Source organism: Suricata suricatta, chromosome 13 (genome assembly GCF_006229205.1).
Source record: "Suricata suricatta isolate VVHF042 chromosome 13, meerkat_22Aug2017_6uvM2_HiC, whole genome shotgun sequence".
Lineage (NCBI taxonomy): Eukaryota > Metazoa > Chordata > Mammalia > Carnivora > Herpestidae > Suricata > Suricata suricatta.
Genome location: NC_043712.1, coordinates 82,064,241 through 82,083,553, shown reverse-complemented (window position 1 = coordinate 82,083,553; position 19,313 = coordinate 82,064,241). Strand labels below are relative to the sequence as shown.

The window sequence follows — 19,313 nt, the reverse complement described above, 5'->3', positions numbered from 1 at the left end:
TGCAGAAGACCCGCACAAAAGAATACGGTTGGAGACTAAAGGGACCCCAAGAGGCTGCAGAGGACGCTATATTCACAGGAAGCTTTTCCTTCTTGACTTTGATGAGTCATAATGTGTTCTCTGAACTTGCTTTTCTCTTTCTAGTTTGGCATCAGGAGATAGAAGTCACTTTTTCATGTCTGTATGGCCACATTGGCTTGTTATGTAAGTCGGCTGTGGTTGATGTCCTGTTTAGAGTGGACGTTGGGTTTGAAAACTGATATGTAGTTATAACACCCTCAGAAAGAAAAATCCCATGCACAAAGTGAGCTTGTAATCCCACCAGGCACACGGTTAATGCTGGCTGAAATGTCGTCCGGCTTCAAAGCCGAGCGAGTCAGACACTTCGGGAATGAATACAGTAATGGAGCCTAAACTTGGACAAGGTGAATCAGCCGACATTTAATTTAGTGACAAGTTTAGAATTAGCAAGTCACTTTACTATAGAGGTGAGCACACCTCACTCTTCTTTTCCCCCAATCAACAGTCTCAAGAGATTTTTTTTTCATCAAGTCATTCTTCCAAAGTACCACTCACTGTGATGGAGTCACCCTCCTCGCAGAAGAGTCTTTGTCTATTTCCAATCCATGCTATGATACATTTCAGACTTAGATTGTCATCCAAGGCGGTGGGCGCATGGACAGCTCTCTGCCAGCCTGGTTGACCTCAAACGCCTCAGCGCCAGAAACCCAGTCTGCCTACTGGTTCTCAAGGGGCCACTCTGGCTCTGCTTCCCTCTGACCAAAATGCAGGTTCCCAATCCGTGTCCTCCAAGATGCAGCTATGGCCCCACATCCTTGCAGTGACCCTCCTGGCCCTCCTCAGGCAAAGGAAGATGCTTTTCCTCCGCTGCTCCCATAGCAACCGGGGAGGACCTCCATTACAGCACTTACTGCTTTGATGCGATTATTTGTTTGGTCTCCTCCACTAGATGGTTAGTGCCTAGAGGGTGTAGAACAAGTTCAATTCATCTTTGAAACCTCAGCCATCAGCCCGAGGTCTAATACATTGTATGTTGTTTTAAAAACAAAAACAAAAACAAAAAACTTTACTGAATGGAAGGAGATCGTATATTAAAATCATCTAATAGGATTGAACAGGTCTCTCCAGTCAGTAATTATGCGGTTAGTGAATAAGATTACCAAGTGTTCAGAGTCTGTTGTTTTCCAAGCTGCAAAGACTAATATGCTTTTGGTTTCTGTTTTGTTTTGTTTTGGGGATGAGGGGAGAGGTGAGAAGGAACGGCTCTTGCCCTCGTGTGAAGAGCACGGAGAAGAGGCTTGGTGTGGATTTGACATCAGGCTGAGGGTAACGTGAGTGTACTGCTAGCGAAACAGTAATAACCATTATCAGAGCATCTTCTTCCATTTCTCCTTTAAATCACACGCCAGTGTCTGTGCAGAGGCCATTCCATATGCCATTATCCACTGAACTGGGGAAGTTATGTGATATTATCCCCATTTTACTGATGAAGAAACTGAGAGGCAGCAAATAATTTGCCTAAGGCGGGGTCTCCAAAGTGCAGTGAGCAAGACAATTCACTGCGATTTGGGGAAGAATATTAGAAATCCGATTTCTTCTTCCTTTAATGACTAGAACAAATGTAATGACTGAAGAGAGAAGGGCGTTCTAAATGTTTATTATACTCGTCTACCCTGGTACCTTACGTGGTGCCTAGGAAAGCAGTCACATGCCAAGTACTCTATCTGAGGAGCACTTACAGGAGAGTCAGGGGCAGAGGGGTGAAGGTGGCACCCCCCCCTCCCGGTTCTTTCAGGAGCAGGGTGTTGATATACCTTCCATAAAGTGTCTTCTCTGGCTTTGCCCAATTAGCTCTCTTATTTGGAAAACAAGTGGCTTAAAAAGATTCCTTCCAAGAAATCAAAGATTGAGATAAATCCAATAATGCACTCGCAGGTGAAAATCAAGATCGAATCTGCCACTTGGAGTTCTGAGTTCTTTGCCAGCCATGCTGAGAAGGGAAAACAATGACAGTCTAATTAGATCTGACAAGAAATAGGTCAAAAACATTCACATTTATTCAAGGCGACTTGCAATTTGGATTTATGTGAACTCCCGTTGATGATGAATTCTGATCTAAGCCTGTATTTTACCTTGAGATATTAGCTATTGATATCATATGATATCATCATGATTAGCAAGGTATTCTAGCCTCTCATCTTCATCTCATTGTTTTATAACTTCTATTCTGTATATGTTTTATAATACGCTTGATGTATTAATACTGAATACATGTATTATGAATAAATATACATAAATCATACTCTATCTCTTTTTAATGTGTTTTTTCCTTTTTAATTCCAAGGGGAATGAGATCAAACAACTTGGAAATAACTAAACGGTGAAGTTAGAATTTTTTTAAATTTTATGTATATTTATTTTTGAAGGAGAGAGAGACAGAGAGAGGGGACGGAGGTGAATCTGAAGCAGGCTCCAGGCTCTGAGCTGTCAGCACAGAACCTGATGCAAGGCCTAGACTTACCAACCGTGAGATCGTGACCAGAGCCTAAGTCGGAGAGTTAACCAACTGAGCTTCCTGGGCGCCCCGCTGAAGTCAGAATTTTTAGTCCAGCTTGGTAAAACTCCAGACTAGAGTGAACGATGTTGCTCATGCAAAAACTGTTCAATCATTTGTCATCAGTACAAGGTTCTTAACCTATTATGAGGCAGAGGGAAGGGGGGATATGAATGATCTTCGGTGCATCTGACAAGCCCTGGAAACTGTTTGAAATCCTGTGATCATGTTAAGGTGCGTTTTCTGCAGGGAATCTGTACATTTCATCAGATTCCCAAGGGGATCTTCATCACAGGGGATAAGAATTACTGATACAGAGCAGTATTAAGAACCTAGGATACTTTTCTGATAAGAAATTAATCTTTCCTTTTAACTTTCATAAAACGAAGTGTGCCCATTTTATATGTCCAGTCATGTCTACCCTTCAAAAATCCATTTAGAACTCAATATTTCTCTAGATAATTCAAATGCATCCTAACTGCCCAAAGGAAAGCTTCATTTGTCTCTGGAGATGGGCTTTCTGAGGATAATTTCATTCCGCAGGATTTCCTCAATAATACTCTATTATATATATTGTTGGCTGGACAAGAAAGGACCTTATGAATGTTGTCATCAATGTATCTTTGAGGCTTCGACACATCTTTGGACACTTGCACATTAGGAATCAGAACATGAATTCAGAGCCTAAAATTTTTTGATTGTCATACATTGCTCAAATATTTTAACTTTTGTGTGGCGAGCCATTGTACACACTGCCCTCTGACTTGTCCTGCGTTTCTCTGAGTGAGGACATGCTCTGTGCCTGTGTGACACTGTGGCCCATCTCCCAGCCCCTCGGCCAAATGCCACAGCGGCAGAATATGGCGAATCCCTTTCCCGCGCGGCTTTACCAGATTTTATGGCAGCATTTCACACGCGGACCACCGTCAGCTATCACTGGACTCACCTTTTCGGTAGCCCTTCGCGGCATTTTATTTGTAAGCGACCCTTTTCCAGCTTGACTTCCAACACATCACCCACCAGATTCCTGCTTCGAGTTCAGCACACAAAAACGCAATCTGCTGTTGTTTTATTCCAGCCATTTTTCTACGCTTGAAGTTGTTCTATGTAAATTCAAGAGAAGAGTAGAAAATAAACCGGGAACATACAAAAACAGAAATAACCATGAAAATTACCTTAGATGACTCTTTAAAGAAATTGAGATAAATAATCTGCTTTGGGCGGAAAAAATCAGTCTCTCTACAGGTGGGGATAAAATACATTGTACGACAATGTGGCTTTATTTTAGTTTTCAATGGTGTTACCAGCCAGACAATGAGGAATATTAAAAAAAACCAACACAAGTGTCCGAAGTTTGGGGGGTTGCGAGCATCTGGATGCGGCGCGGGGCAAGGTTTAATGCCAGGCAGGAAGCTTTTATCTTTTATCTCCCCGTTGGATAAACCCCGCTGAATAGTCCCTAGACTCACCCAGTGCTGGGCATAAAGGAAAAGCTCACATTTGCTCTGCAATTGTGCATATTCAATTGCTTATCTAACCAGAGACATTGTGATATCTGTTGGAATTCTACTAATTTGGAGACTCTCTGGGGCCTTTGGGTAATAGACTTTTCTTAAATGTGGAGGAAAGCAAGGGATTTTCTGATAAGGTAAAAGAAGAACACCGTAACAGGAACATTTTTTTTGTTTGTTTAACACTTAAGACTTAGGGGGTGGGTGTTACGTTTGATCTTAAAAGAGACTGACGCCTCATACTTTACCTATATTTTAGCGAGCTACTTAATATATGTGGGAGTGTTGTATGTGACACCTCAATTTTATGGTGTGATTTACCGACAATGAATGTAACCACCCTTATCTGGTGTTCTGCAAGTTCCATGGCCTGTATCAATGTTAATTCCCTGAAGACTTAAGACCAGGATGCTGAGCTATTTTTTCTTTTTTCTTCTTATTCTTGTTTTTTGTAATGTTCGTTTTTGAGAAAGGGGAGGAGGAGGGCAGAAGGAGAGGGTGACAGAGGATCCGAAGTGGGCTCTGTGCCCATAGGCGGAAGCCTGATGATAGGCTCTAAGTCACCAACCCTGAGGCCATGACCTGAGCTGAAGTCCATACTTAACCAACTGAGCCACCAGGTGCCCCGTGAGGTATTATTTCTAATGCTAGCATAATAAATAACTACTTATCAATTGGGGAAAGTAATTGAATAATGAAAGCATAATGGAATAATCTAGGTAAATGACTTCTTTCAAACAGCCTACAAATGGCAGTCTCACTGGTCTTTGAGCTGTACAAGACACTTGAGTATAAGACACGAGTGTAAGACACTATGCATCAGTGTCTTTGTCTTCATACCTTCTTAGAGTAGTCCCTGTTTAAAAAAGACACGCCAATCTTAGACCCTCTGGTTCCAGGCTCAGAGGAAGCATACTATACTAGAACGCATGGTTACATGGATTGCCTGTGGCCACCCACCAAGATTAGAACCTCCATCTCACTCTCAGTCAATACACCTTCTACCATACCACACTGTTTCCTTTTAAAAGAGAGAGGGGGGGTGGGAAGTTCGTGCTTTTCAGCTCAGTAAGAGCCATCAATGCCCAAGTGAAGAAATGGGCCCAGCACTATCCACGGCATGCTGTCAAATTTATTTTCACAGACTGCGGCTTTCAAACCGCTTTAACAACTGCTCTCAGCACAGAAATGTATTCTATATCATGACCCAGTATACACACACGTGGGTACATAGTGAATTGTGCCAGTCAGGGTCTAACCAGGAAAACAGAGGAATTTAATTTAGGAAATTGGTCCCACAGGCGAGGGAAGAACTGAGAAGTCAAATACGGAACTGAGAGGGGCAACTGAAAGAAGTCACTGTCGCCCCAAAGCTGAGGGATCCAAGGGATGCGGCAGAATTAACACAGCCCGCAGACCACGGTCTCCCAGTGAGATCAGAAACCATGATGGTCCTCAGAGCCCCGGTGGGGGTGCCGCTGTGGCTGAGAGGCAGCCAGATACAGTCTGCCTACTTCCTTCCTGTCCTTCACCTGACTGGTCTCTTGCCAGTGTCTCCCATGGGCTGGTGGGTGGACACAGGAGTGTGGGCAGTGCAGCCCACGTGCCCCAAGGAGCCCAGCAGCAGAGTACGGAGTGGATCTGGGCCGACAGACACCGTGACTACAACAAAGTCTCCTCGAACAGCACTTTCCCTTACTAACAGCAATGCCCTCTGAAGTTCATGGTTTCTATTCTTTTTCTCTTTGTCCTTGCTGTACACACCCTACCACGACTCAGAATTCACAGTGAGTTCAAAAACACTCCTTTGGTGGGGGCGCATCTGGGTGGCTCAGTCGGTTAAGCAGCCGACTACAACTCGGGCCATAATCTCATGGTTTGTGAGTTCGAGCCCCATGTCAGGCTCTGTGCTGACAGCTCAGAGCCTGGAGCCTGCTTCAGAGTCTATGTCTCCCTCTCTCTCAGTCCCTCCCCCAATCACGCGCGTGAGCGGGCGCGCACACACACACACACACACACACACACACACACTCTTTCTCTCTCTCTCTCTCTCTCTCTCTCTCTCTCTCTTGCTTGCTCGCTCACTCGCTCAAAAATAAATAAACATTAACAAAATTTTAAGAAAATAGTCCTTGGACCAACAGAGATACACACTTCAGGAACTTTTCGCCCTCACCTAAATACTCCTTTAGGTCAGGTTATTAACACATGGATTTCATGGGGCTGCTGGGTGGCTCAGTCGGTTACATGCTGGACTTTTGGTTTTGGTTCAGGTCATGATCTCATTACTACGGTCTGTGGGTTTGAGCCCGGTGTCAGGCTCTGTGCTGACAACCTGCTTGAGATTCTCTCTCTCCCTTTCTCTCTGCCCCTCCCCTACTCACTCATGTATACACACACACTCTCTCTCTCAAAACAAAGAAACAAACAAACATTAAAAAAATAAAACATGGGCTTCATGATCAGGACTTTATGGATTATATCATATGAATGTTAGTAAAATAAAAATTTCCACCAGGCTCCTGTACTTGGACCATATGTTTAAGTATGTGGATACCAAGTAAAAGCGCTAGATGACAATGAAGGAAGTCCATTAAAGGACTTATTTTTCTACATAATTGGCAGGTAGCCAGATATAATATTTATGAATTGCTTTAACTTTTTTTTCTATAGAGATTTCAGGGTATAGCAATAATAGTTACATTTTTTATAATAGAATCCTTCTTTGTAAGTCAATTTTACAAACCCAGGTTAGTATGTGTGAGCAAAAGCCCCTCAACTGTAGTAGATATTAAATATAAAATTTAACCAATATTTAAATCCAGTAATAGCATAAATACATCTAAAATTGCATATGCAACAGTCTTGAATTTTTGGAAATCTAGTAAAATAGAGATAATATCCTAATTCATGTGACTAACAGGTTATGTATTATGTTAACACCAAATTGATAAAATTTCCTACCTTGGTAAGAATTTATACTGTGAAATTCAAATAATTCTAATGTTTATTTATTTTTGAGAGAAAGAGAGAGCATGAGCATGAGCAGAGAGAGAGGGAGGGGAGGGGCAGAGAGAGAAGGGGACACAAAAACCAAAGCAGGAGGCTCCAGATTGTAAGCTGTCAGCACAGAGTCCAACGCGGGGCTCAAACCCATGAACCATGAGATCAATGATCTGAGCTGAAGTCTGGCACTTAACCGACTGAGCCACCCAGGCGCCCCTCTAAATAGTTCTAAATTCAAGTAACCCTTCCAGGGCCCAAGGTGCTAGCAGATTCATGATGGATTTGTTGGTCACTAATCATTATGGAGGAGATAGTATTTGACCTATGCTAATTTGTGTATTCAGGGTCTTTTTGAAAACAGAGCAAAACTAGTAACTATCTGCATCAAAGATGCTATCAATATAAACATGAAAAGAGAAGATCACTTACGCAACTTCTAAACACCTTGTGTTGTAGGCTTGAGTCACCAATATATATAATTTTTTAATGTTATTTTGAGACAGACAGACAAGACAGACAGAGTGAGAGTGGGGGTGGGGGGCGTAGAAAGAGAGGGAGACACAGAATCCGAAGGAGGCTCTGACACGGGGCTTGAACTCACAGACCTTGAGATCATGACCTGAGCCAAAGTGGGACGCTTAACCGACTGAGCCACCCAGGTGCCCCTCATTTTAATTAAACTTGTAATCAGCATTCGGCTAAATGATCACAACTCCTCTCTCTTGAACAGCACGCACCCTGCCTCACTCCAGGAACGAGTTCTCACTGTAGTGATGGGTTCGCTACCATGTTTAAAAGCTTTGTCCCATATGACATCAGATACAGGGCTAATAATGAACTAGGAAAGCTGCTTGGAGCAGCTAAATAACACTGAGTGGCATAAGCATCGAAATCTGTACATTTAGACAGTTTATGTATTGAGAAAATGTAGAAAGTAAGTATGAGGAAATAACCACCAAAGTCCTTACGATACCAATTCTGAAAATCCATCGCAAGTTACGGCAAGACTCAGCCACCCTGCAGGATGGCCGGCCATCATGGAGGGGGTGTTGTGTGCACAGCCTGGCTCCCACAGAACCTCTTCTCTCCAAATGTGGTTCGCCCCTGGAGTCATGTGACCTTGACTTAGGAGTCCTTTTAACTTCACTTACAAAGTGGAAGGATTTGTGCCACAGAATCTCTGTTTCCTTCTATCTTAACTTTTCTGTCTCAGCTCTATAAGATGGGGGCAATATAGTAATGGCACCGGACACAAAGCTGTCACAAGAATTATAAAAGACAGTAGATGTGGTCTAGTGTACACATGTTGCTAATACAGAGGAAAACACTCAATAAATGAAATGACTATGAACTAACTGGCATTAGTCTCTTTGTCCTAACAGGTCTGAACACTCCTCCTCCTTCTTGGGTAAATTATGTTCAGTCCCATGTATGGACTTCCCTTCTGCCTCTTCTGCCCCTTGTTTGGCAAAAAGCCCCAAGGTTCAGGTCTTGCTCAGCGCTTCCTGCTCTGAGCTCCCTCCAACTCTGCATTCATATTTATGGCTCACAAAACAGGGTGGCAAACATTAATCACTATCCAAATTTTCTGTCTCGGCTCTATAAAATGGGAACAATCTAATAATGGGACCCAACCCTGTATCTCCAGCTGCCCCCAAGCCATCCTGTTTGGTTTCCCTTTATCTTGCTCTGTCTAAAGCATCATTTGTCATTTTGCCCCAAACATGTGTCCCCTTGAAGGGTCTCTTTTTCTCTCAATAATTTTTCAATTATCTACACACATTTTTATAATGATAAACTACAATCACATAACCAAAAATTTGATTAAAGAAAAAAAATCATCCATAATTCCACCAGCCCAATCCAATCATGGTGACAATGTAGTTGGAGTTTTTTCCCAACATTTCCTATCGCGTATGTGTTTGTACGGTTGTAACCACAGTCTGCACTTTTAATTGTATCTTGCTTACAATTCTAATTATTCCATGCGGATTTTCCATGTTGGAGAAGCTTTCATAATAGACTACTAGTTTACTGTTATCTCTGTTTCCAGCAATTTGCTCCTTCAATTCATTCTACACACCGGGCTAAATTTCATCTTATTCATAGCACGGTTTTTCACGTCTTTGGTGTGCTCAGAACCATGGGTGATTTCCTTACTGTTCAAAAAATTAAGCCCAGGTTCCTCAGTTGAGCTCCAAGGCCCTCTTCACACAGCAGTCCATCCTCTCCAGCCTCATCTCCTGTGCCAGAACTTCTCTTCAGGCCAAATCACACCACTTACTATTCCACACAGAGAAGTGATAATTGCCCCTGTCCCTTCCTTCAGACCATTCTGCTTACCTATGCCTTCGTTCTGTTTGATGCTTCTTTTAGCTCAGGTGCTTTTCCCTCCTCCAGAAAGACTTCCTCACATATTGTGGTTACTTTCCTCTCTCTTTTTTACAACTTCTACTTGTTACCTGAGCCACTTGTTGGGCAAGCTTCTAGGACTCTCTCCTACCTCTCTGTGTCCTCAGAGCTCAGCACAAAGGGCATGCTCAATAAATATTTATTAATGATGATGATGATGATGCCCACTGTCAGCACACCTGTTCTGCTTTCTACGATAATGAGGAAAGCAGTATGGGAGCATTAGGGAGAAAATTCACTATAGCCCTCCTAACATGCTGCCAAAAGTCCTAAGAGTTTACATACGTTCTACTTTATAGCAAAGACTCAATCAAAATTAGGAAGGAAGGAAGGAAAGAAAGAAGGGGATAATCATGTCATTTGTGACATAGCAGAGATAAGAGTTAAACATTCTTAGATTGTAACATTGCTATTATAAAATGGCTTGAGACTTAGGAAGCTTAAACAGTGGATAGTAAAAGAGTCCAAATTAGAGTTCCAGGCTCTCCAAATCCAGCCAGAGCAGGTTAGTCACATCAGAAGCAGTATGGAATGATGGTGAAAAGCCTGGGCTCTCTAGTTGTGCTGCCTAGCACACAATTTTAACTACTAGTTGCGTGATCACGGAGAATTTACCTAACTTTTCGGTGTCCCAGTCTCCCCGTCTGTGAAAGAAGGCCAACAGCAGTGGTATTCTAGAAAATGTTTAACAAATGGCTCTCCCCCCAGAAGCCCCGATTTGTAACATATGTCGATTTCCATGGTATAAATAAATACTCCCACAATGGCTGATTCCAAGCCACCGACAGGCTCACAAAATTCCTGAAAATTCAGGGGTGGACTCTTACACGCCAGTGTCCTTACAGGGGTGATGTGAAGATTAAGTGAGTTAATAATACGTGGGAAGCATTTAGAACTGGCCCTAGCAACTCATATGCTTAGTTGGATAAATATTAGCTGTTTTTATTACACCATTTTAGTTTCCCTTCCTCTCTGGAAATAGAGGGTAGAAATAGCAAGTACTACTGAAAAAAGCAGTTGCCTTGATTTTTAGCTCATTTCAACCTCTTCCTAATCACATGTTCTATTTCACAATTGCCAAGCAGGTCCCATTGACTTATTTGAATTTCCTTTCCTTTTCCTTAATTCATCTTTTTCGGAAGCATTCTGAGAATCCGAGGACTGGCTAAAAGCCACATACCAGGAAAGAAAAGGGGTTATAAAAAGTAAGGATAATCCCAACTGAAATTTTTTTTCCTGAATAATCATTTAAAGAAAGCCTAAGTAGTTACTCAAACAGCTAGATATGGATGTGTATTCGGATACAATTATGTATTGCCCATTTTGGGGGAGTATTATGAACTGTAGTTCATCTAGCCTCTTTTCAAAATAATTTTATTCCCTGGTGTTCTTCCTGCCACAAAATAAGTAGGAATTTTTATTAAAAAGAATCCCAAACTATGTGACTCTGAACCATAGCACTTTCTGCTTTTTGATTTCTCTGGGTATTTCCATGACTTCCACTTATAAAACATCTGCTTACAAATACCGTAATTTGCTGGGTGTTTCATCAGGACTAACACTCAGGTAATAAATATTAGTTACTTCTAGAAAATAGGGTGTTTTTCTATCTTTAAATAAGAACCTGGCCAGCCAACAATTCTGCTCTTCAGCCGGAACCCCTGGGCCTTAGCGTTTTTCTCTAGAATGTCTTCCTCTTTCTGGACCAGCCACCTTGTGACCAATTCCCAATACTTCCTTCGCTTCCTCCACTCACGCAGTGGTTTCCAACAGTACCTTCCTAAAGTTATTGCCGTCTCAGTCAGTTTCTCCAGGGTTCTTTTCCTCCCGTTGCATTGACTTGACACTTCTTTTCTGAATGCCATGCCTCGTGGCCTCTCAACCATTGAGGAGGCTTCAGATGAGGAAGAGCCTCCTTTTGCTGTTGGTGGAACACAGGGGACAGCGAAACGTCCAGGCTACAATCCCACAGGAGCGCCCGCTTGCTTTCTGCCTCTTTCGAGAAAACAGAAGCCCCTCTCAACCTTCTGCAAAACCTCTCTCGCCCATGACCCCACCACCCCTCTACTTTCTGAATGTGACTGCTCGCGAAAGTGGAATCAGACACAATCTGTCCTTCTGTGAATGGCTTATTTCCCTTCACATAATGTCCTCAAGCATCATCCATACTGTGGCATTTAACAGGATTTTCTTCCTTTTCAAAGCTGCTCAGTGATATTCTGCTGTCTGTAGCCACCACATCTTGTTTGTCCATTCATCCACTGAAGGGCACTTGAGTTGCTACCACTTTTTGGTTATTGCGGATAATTCAGCTATGAACATAGGTGTCCAAATATCGGTTCCAGTCCCTGCTTTCAATTTTTGGGGTTATATACTCAGAAGTGGAATCGATGGGTCACACAGTTATTCTATTTTAAAGTTTTTGAGGAACCACCACACTGTCTTCCATGACAGTAGGTTTTCCTTTGTGCACCATTTACATTCCCACCAACAGTGTACAAGGATTCCAATTTCTTCACATCCTCACCAGCACTTGTTATTTTCTGAAAAAATATTTTTTTAATAGTAGTCATCCTAGTGGGTAGGAGCTGGTATTGCCACAGTGAGGTACTGTGAGGCTGGCTATCATCACCGCTTCGAAAAATAACAGCGACTACAGAAAACAACAAGGCTTGGTGAAGATGTCAAGAAAACCTGGAGCCTTCCTGCGTCGCTAGTGGGAGTGGAAATGATGCACCTCTGCAGAAAACAGTTTGGTGGCTGGTCACTCAGGCATACATACAGTTATGTGACACAGTGCTTAGGTATACGGCAAAAGAACTGAAAGCAGGTACTCAAAGACTTATTATACGGAAGCTCACAACACCATTCACAATAGCCAAAAGGTGGAAACAGCCCAGATGCCGGTCAGTTGGATGAAGTCACAAAATGTGATGTATCCGTCCAATGGAATGGAGTATTATTCAGCCCTAAAGATGAAATACTGATGCGTATTATCACACGGAGAATCCTGAGACTATTAGGCTAAGTGAAAGATACCAAACCCAAAAGGCCACATATTCCCTTGGTACAAAATGTCCCAGTATGGAAAGGTGTAGGGATGGAAAGCAGATTAATGGTTCCCAGGAGCTGGGGAAAGGCAGGAGTGGGGAACGACAACTCAACAGGTATGAAAATGTTCTGGAACTAGACAGTGATGATTGTACGACACTGTGAGTGCAATAAATTCCACTGAATTAGACACTTTAAAACAGTTAAAATTTAATGTTGTGTGAATTTTACTTCAATTAAAAAACACTTAACTGATGATATATGTATTGTTCACCATCTATGTGTCAGGTATAGTGGATGTACCATGGATTAAGATATTGCTTCTCTCTCTGGACTCGGAGATCCTTAAGGGACTGGCAGGTGAAATAAAACAGCATACAGGCATGTGCTCAAACACATATATAGGCTGCTGGAGGCCAATCCCACCTGTGATGGTAGTGGTAATGATGGTAGAGCTTTCCAAATGAAGTAACAGAGTCTTGGAAAATTGATTGATTGATTGATTGATTGATTGATTAAAATGTTTTTGAGAATCCCTTTAGCACCTGATACTGTGCTAGGCTAGGAATCTAATGATGAACAAAATCAGGTGCTATCTGTATCTCCTGAAGCTCGCTTTTGGGGCAGACTCAGACATTAATTACAACCACCTGCAGACTGAGGTAGGCACTGTGAAGAAAGGAATACTCCTCCATAGAGAGCAGAATAAAGAGACTTACCCAGGACCAGAGAGATCAAGGAGGGCTTCCTTCTGACAGTAATTTTTGAGCTGAGATCTGTGGAATGGGTAGGAAAGATGAACAAGCTAAGAGGGAGCAGCATGTGCAAAACCTGTGCGTGAGGAAACCCAGCATTCAAAGGCATCCACAGGCATGAAAGAAGTCTGTCGTGTTTGGAGCAAGCTCATGAGGGGGGATGAGGCTGGAGAAGCAGGGTCTGGAAAGGCCCTTCTGTCTGGACCTGGTAAAGATTGTGTTCTTTATCCTGAATGTGATAGGAAGAGGGGAAACACAGTTTGTGTGACGGTTACCATCATCCTGGCAGTCAAGAATGCACCGGAAGGGGGCCCAAGTGGATGCAGAGAGGAGACCAGTTAGGAAGCTACCGCAGTTGTCCAAGGAATAGATCACGGTGCTTGCGAGGTAGAAGCAGAGATGGAGAGAGGTGGAGCTAGACCTACAGAGCAGAGGTGGAGTTAGGCAGGCAAGGGGAAGACTGGCCCAGGGAGACAGACATCTTGCACAAAGGCATGGAGGCGTTAGAGCAGGAAGCACAAGCTGGGTGGGGCTCACCAGAATAGGTCCCTAATGGCAGAAGCCATAGAAAGGTGCCAATGAAGGGGGAGGGGTGGGAGAAGTCTGCAAGAATCAAATCAGGGGGGCCCTCCCCGGCAAGTCTGGACCTTGCGTTGGCAGACATGGGAAATTGTGAAGCATTTGAGGAGGGAAATAGGGATTATCAGAGGCATGTTTGACTAAGATTAGAGGGGTGCTAGAGAATGGATTTAGGGGGAATAAAGGGAAGATACTCTTGAGTATAAACAAAGAAATTGATTAGGAGTTTGTTGCAACTTCTCAACCCAAGGACTGACTGCAGTCTGGGGCTATGGTGTCAGGAGGCTGGGGGATGGGCTCGCCATAACAACCCCCTGATGACTGCGGTAGTGGATTTGTTGAGCCCACGGCGCATATACAACCCCGAGGACTTCACTCCTATGGCCGCATGATCCTTGTCAGCTTAAGGGCTGCGGCATGAAACAGATGAAAAGGTCCCACTGGAAGAGAGTCTCTGACAATGTTTTGCTTTCAGAATTTTCCCCCATTTTGATGTGATATGGCCACTCATCTAAATTACAAGTTCTTTAAGGGAGGGGTCACGTCTTACTTATATCCCTATTTCAGGTCCTGGCCCTACTGCCATATTTGCCTCAACTAAGTGGCTTGATAAATACGTGACTGAGTGTGTGAATTTAAAAAGGCTTATTTCTCAGTGTTATCTGCCATACTACTAACATTAAGGGGAAAAAACATTAAGGGCCTGAAAGAATTACGGAACTCTGAAGCCTCCCCTAATGTAGATAATGTGATACAAATGTATCAGCTCCCTTTCAAAACAAAATGTTGTCCTTATTCTGCTTATGCTGCATTAGGATCTGCCCTCTGTATCACCGGGCTGTATTGATCCTGACTGGTGCCTCACAGCATGGTGGAGTAGACTAGTATATGATTCAGAGGAGTCTGAAAAGAAACTATCTCAGGCTCAAAACACCAGTGAACTGACTATCACAGTGACAGCCAAGTAATATGGATGCAAAAATGTCCTCCAACTTGTTCAAATTGTGTCAAATCCATGTCAAGGGTTCTGCCACCAATGGCCCTCCCAATGGACCTGGTCTGTCTGAAATGAATTCTCCTCGTCAGCCCTCTCTATATTCAAGCCCGTTAGCAGACCCCATGGGACAATCTGGTTCTGAGACCCCTTCCTCAGAAAACTTTAGTCTCGGAAAACTTTAGTTAAAACCTAATTCCCCAAAGGCAGGGCCTTGAACATATTGGGATAGGGAGAAAGCAAAGAGACTAGTAATTCAGAACTTAGAGCTTACACTGGTAGTATTTAAAGCATAATAAAGGCTTTAACAAAGAACAATTAGACAAAGTCTCAGGAAGAAATGAGAGAAACAGAAAAGTTTACGTGATGTGTGAACACTAACCAGGCTCTAAATGTGTGTGTGTGTGTATCTCTATATATTTCTTAGCAGTTTTAGTCTTCTAATTATGACACAAAAATGTGGAAGCGGGGTCACACAATTTCTTTTAGAATTAACTCGGGAGATCTAGGAGACAAATGCTAACTCTTTTAATGGCAAAATCTAATAGAGCTATAGGATTATCATTTCCATCCATGACCCAAGGCTACTTTCAAATTAGCTGTCTTTCCTATTGCTGATTTAGTAGATGGAAATGGGGGAAGACGGTGTAGATAAAAGCAAAAGAGGAGTGAGAGGGAAAACAAGGTTCAGGGAACACTCAGGGGTGCAGGGAACGTCGTGCTGTGGAATTATCTGCACTTCCGGGTCTCGCTCTGGGTCCTGGGGGCCGCTGATGCTGCTGGACCATGTTAGTAACCTCCCTTGTCTGGTCTTCCATCTGGTACCGACCGGAACGTGAGCCATCGTGAGGAATAGTGAGGTCAGGGTATCTCTCTGTTGAGCTTCCGATTATCAGCAAACATCCGCCTCAGGCCACAGTTCTTCTTGGTGTATGTGGGGGTCATCTTCCAGAGGGACTTTCTTGGGCCCTGGGATCTGCTCCTTCCCCTCACGCTCTCTGTCCACAGATTCAAAGTTCTCCACTGTTGCCAGCCTGGGGACACTTCACCATACTCTGTTGACTTCCCTGATCCCTGCCCATACTTTTGTAAATGTCCCTTCATTAACCTGCCTCAGGTTCCACCTGACTGCACCGTCAGCTTCTTGCTGGGGACCCTGATGAATATGATCGTCTTCTAAGGCAAACAGAGCACCGAAGCTGAGACAAGACCATCTTGGAAAATCCCAAGGAGACAGGGTAACAATTTCTACTGGCTTTTTCCTTTGGCCTCAGTAATGAAAAAGTGAATGGTTTTTTAGAATGTAATCTGTGGTTAATTATTGATGGGATAATGTTCCCTTCTGTAGCGCTCCCTCTCCTCTGCTAAGCCCAAATCCCCCATTAACCCTACACAAAATTATGAAACCACTTTATGAACTAAGTTTTAAGCATCTTAAGTTTGAAGTGCCTGAGGGAGACCCTAGTGGCAATGCCGGCTAAGTGTTCAAGAAGAAGCTGTGTGCCACGGGGGATGCTGAGTCCCACGTCACAGGAGGTGGCCGAGTAGAAGCTGCAAAAGCCACGGACTGGTTGTTGAACTCGCTGATTTCAAAGTCATTTCTCATGTGTGCTTTTAGGATTCTTACCTTGATGCTCTAATGGTTGATCGTTACATTTATGAAAATGCTGACTGTTAATTTGGACGTCTTAATATAATGATACATGCGCAATATGTACCTAGAGCTTCAGCCTCAAACATCTTAAAGAAAATTTGTCTTCACTATGGTGTGGCAAAACCCCGGTCTCTGTTTCAATCTGAACTCTCAGCCAAGAGCTGTGCGATCTGTGGAAGCCCCCTAACATCATCGTACTCAGCTTTTGCTCATCTTTCTGACAGACAGATGGCGGGCATTTAGTGACGTAATGCCTCGGATGAATTCAGGTCCACAGTCAATGTTAGGTCTCCTCCTTTGCTTCAGTATCCCCACGAAACTGTTCTTCCTGCCACATCAATAAATGGCGTGAAGGTAAATAAAAATGCATTTAAGAAGTCTTTTCTTAATTGCAAAGCACAAAGTAATGGTCAACGCATCCATCCTCTCCAGCATCTCCCAACGGTGAGGGCACAGAGCTCCATGCCGCGAAGAATAGGTTGTGTAAGAAAGTCTTCCCTGAAAGGGTATTTTAAAATACAAGTAGGGGCGCCTGGGCGGCCCAGTCGGTTGAGCATCCGGATTTGGCTCAGGTCATGATCTCACGGTTCGTGGGTTTGAGCCCCGTGTCGGGCTCTGTGATGACAGCTGGCTCAGAGCCTGGAGCCCTGCTTTGGATTCTGTGTCTCCCTCTCTCTCTGACCCTCCCCTACTCACACTGTCTCTCTCTTTCTCTCTCTCTCAACAATAAAAATAAACATTAAAAAAATTAAAAAAATAAAATGAGTAACAAATACTATTCATATAGTGTTTTTCACCTTATAGCCATTTTGCTTGGAGCCTCCCAATAACCTTTAAACCAGGCATTATTATTTCCATTTATAAAGGAAGGATTCTATAAAGGGCATAAAACCTAAATCGTCCTCAAGGAGGTGGTCTTTCCATGGACTCATTCAGACATTTTACTCAGTTGAGAAAACAAGATTTTAGAAACTAAAGAGATTTTAAAAATTAAGAAATGAAACAACACACAACAGCTTAGATGAGCCACAAGAGTTAAGCCAAATCGTCCCTAAGTACAGTTAGGGATTTCTGGAGCAAGACCGCCTCCTTGGGCGTGGGGGGCGGGGAGGGCGGGTCAGAGATGCATGCCACCCAGGGGTTTAGGAGCTCAGGCCAAGAAAAGTTGGTGAAACCCTGGCTCTTCTGCATCCAAGCTGTGTCATTGGGGACAAGCCGTTCAGCCTTTCTGTGCCTCAGTTTCCTTATCTCCAAATTGGACGTAATAACAGAACCTACCCATGAGAGGTGTTCGAGGTTTAAGTGATATCCTCTAGTCAAATGGCCTGGCTTACCCCCGACATTGGAGAAAGTGTTTAATAAATTCAGCTGTTATGATTACAAGACAAAACAGCGAGTTCTGGGTGGACAGCTAATTTGCCTAGAGCCACAGAGCTGGTTGGTGACAAGTTAGAGATTAGAGCCAGGATCTTGTTCAGTGTCCTTTTGTTATAAATGAACCATAGCTTAATTACGTTTTAAAACATGGGTGATAAGAACTTCAGCAAAAAGCGAGAATACGGGCTAGATGTTCTGCTCTCTGCAATCTATCAATGTAGCTTTTCCAGGAAGCCAGACACCTCGCAAACGCTATGCAGAAAACATAAATAAATCAAATTCCTTCAGAACGTTCTTGTCCTCCTCCTGTGTGTGGGGCTGCCTCATAGCCGAAACCCTTCTAACATGGTTCATTTGTGATTTGAGTGACCAAACCCCCTGGACAGGTATAAGAAGGTACCGGCTTACAAAACATTTGGTTCTTACTGTGACTAATGCCATAGCGAGGCCCCTGTGTAGACAGTTCTGGCAGGACAGAAATGGATGTGGAGATTAAAGAACTAAAGTAAAGCCTGCAATTATCTTTCAGACTAGCTTGTGCCTGGTTTTATATACACTCCTTAGCTATTTTGAGTCACCAGGGACTTATCACTCCCGGCCTCAATTCAGAAAGCATTCTTCTGGTCACATGTTGTAACCATGAGAACAGTAGACCCACAACCAGTTACCATAACGTCCTTGGCTAAGCAGGGCCGGATCTATCACAATGCACTAAGACGGAATGAATCTGGGCAATCAACACTTAAATAATAGCACAACTTGAAATAAGATTGAGCTTAACAGGACCCTTCAGCCTTTTCTCCACTTAGGTCTCTTCTGCTAGAAGTATTTGTTCCTTTGCCTTTTAAAGGCATTTCACATCAGCCCCAGTCAATTCCAGAGAGGACAGGTTGACCCAAAATCTTTATAGGGTTCTTGAGGCACCATTTTCTTGACTTTTCTTGGAATAGAAGTAGAGCCTCCCTGGGTTTAGAAAGTGCTTTTCTGGTTAATGAGGACTACACAGTTTTATTCCTAATTACGGTAGTCCCTTTTATGGTGTCATGCTTCTAGAAGAGATTGGAAAGTTTGCAGCCTTAAATGCCAAGCCAGCAAAACAGTTGTAGCATATATTAAAATCCGAGTAGTTATAACTCTATTTAAATCCTTAAGACGAGGGGAGCGACGTGCACACGAACTATCAGCAGACTCCCGGCGAGTAACACAAGAGGATATTTCGGTCCAGTGTCTCAGATGGGCCTGGGCTGACAGAGCTCGAGTTTTGAGAATGCGGATACGAGAGAGCCTGGGAGATGATGCCTTTCTCAGTGAGAAATCGATTCATTCTTGTTTCTTAAAGAGTAAGAAATGCTCTGCTTCTCTGGTGAGCATGAAGAATTTAAGGTGAGCCAGTTCAGAG

General features: G+C 43.3%; 1 long non-coding RNA gene across 1 annotated transcript in view; it reads right to left on the bottom strand.

The window, feature by feature from the left end:
- Positions 1-1,662: 1,662 nt before the first annotated feature.
- LOC115276592 overlaps positions 1,663-19,313 on the bottom strand; it is a 31,888-nt gene continuing 14,237 nt past the window's right edge. The window contains exons 7-9 of the long non-coding RNA XR_003902016.1: positions 3,522-3,678; positions 2,543-2,716; positions 1,663-2,011 (exon numbers count right to left, since the gene is read on the bottom strand). This is a non-coding gene — a long non-coding RNA (uncharacterized LOC115276592). The remainder of the gene's footprint in view (positions 2,012-2,542; positions 2,717-3,521; positions 3,679-19,313) is intronic.